Source organism: Molossus molossus, unplaced genomic scaffold (genome assembly GCF_014108415.1).
Source record: "Molossus molossus isolate mMolMol1 unplaced genomic scaffold, mMolMol1.p scaffold_m16_p_12, whole genome shotgun sequence".
Classification (NCBI taxonomy): domain Eukaryota; kingdom Metazoa; phylum Chordata; class Mammalia; order Chiroptera; family Molossidae; genus Molossus; species Molossus molossus.
In genome coordinates this window covers 25285174-25286820 of record NW_023425347.1, presented here as the reverse complement: position 1 = coordinate 25286820, position 1647 = coordinate 25285174, and the positions used below count along the sequence as shown (strand labels likewise).

At 47.9% G+C, this 1647-nt stretch overlaps 1 pseudogene; it reads right to left on the bottom strand.

The window, feature by feature from the left end:
- Window positions 1-632: 632 nt before the first annotated feature.
- Window positions 633-1647, bottom strand: LOC118626243 (annotated as a pseudogene).

Here is a 1647-nt window from a genome sequence, read left to right as displayed (position 1 = left end):
TGCTGACACCTTGATCTCAGCTTCCTAGCCTCCAGAACTGTGAGACAGTACATTGCTGTTGTTTTAAGCCACTGAGTTGGGGTATTGTCACAGCAGCTCTAGGAAATGAAATACGTACACCACCTTGCACCTGGATCACATCAGCCTCACAACTGCCTTCTGGGAGCCTGGTTCACGCCTCTCTAATCCACCCAGCACACTTAATTTTTCTTAACTCCCTGCATGGTTTTCTTTTTTTGTTCAGATAGAGCAGGAGGGAGAGAGAGGAAGAAACATCGATGTGAAAGGGACATGTCAAGTGACTGCCACCCGCATGACCCAACCAGGGCCGGGGATAAACTGCAACAGAAGCACATGCCCTTAGTGGGAACTGAACCTGGGTCTCTCTGGACCGCGGGCTGATGCTCTAATCGCTGAGCCAGGGCCCTGCATGGTTTTTAAAACTTTCTATAATCTCTCTTACCACCACAGCTTTAGTTTCCATTAGTAATAATATTAGTAATAACAAAATTCACTCTATTGAGTATGTTTTTGTGTGGGGCACTTTATAGAAAGTATTCCGTGACATCCTTGCAAACACCTCACAACCCTGGAATTCCCATTGTGACAAAGGTGTCAGCACAAAGTCTTTCCTAAATTCTCACAAGGTCTACATTTCCTGATTCATCTGGTGAACAGGGAGTAGGAAGTTGGTCACAGACATGGTGCCCTCCCTCCCTTGTCTGACCAAAACGAAGCAATGGAATCCTTCGCCAGGCCTGCTAGCCTTGGCTTCATCCTCGGAAGCAGCCAGCTGAGGACTGACTTCAATGAGATCCAGTGCTGACAGCAACCCTGTATTGTGATTGTGTATTTCCTCGGAAAAAAATGCCTTCTCAACAGGTCAGTTTTCTTACAACAGGGGTTCCTATGGCTGGAGCCAGTTTGGGGTCAAACGCATCAATATCAAAACTCATACGGATTGGCCTTTATCTTTTTCCAATCAGTAGATCGAATGTCTATTCCATGATCTTCTGGATATCGAGTCGATCTATGTCTCTCATGGAAAAATACTGGATATCATAATTCTTTCAAATGAAATGGTCAGCAGTGTCCACATCTCTTAGACCAATATACCCGATACCTGGGAAGAGATACAAGGTTTGATTCAGGAAAATCCTGGGAGCTATGGTCTCTTGTCCTGTAGTTCTCGGAGGAGAAATAAAACTGGCTGTCCATGGAGACTTCCAGATGAAGTGCTGAGGGGTGTATTGATGTCAGTGTGGGCATCAACCCAGATCACACGAAGGTCTGGGCAGTGGTGGACATGGTCACGAGGGGCACCAATTGCCAGGCTGTGGTCTCCTCCCACAGTGGCACAGCTGTAGCCACCTGACCCTGCTCTGCTAACCACCTCCGCCAGTTCCTGTTGTGAGGCCCCCTGGGCAGGACTCGCTCTCAGGCTGTTGGAGAGATCATCTTTGGGGACGAGGGCAACTCAAACCTCCAGTCTTTAGGCGGCCACCCAACCTGGGGAGTCCTTTTATCAAGCCAGCTTCTTTTACAGCAGCAGGATCACATTCCACTCCTCTTCTGTCCCTGTGAGAACGGAACTCTGACCACAGCCAAGCAGTGGACAGACTTTTCCAGAATGAAATGTACTTGCAT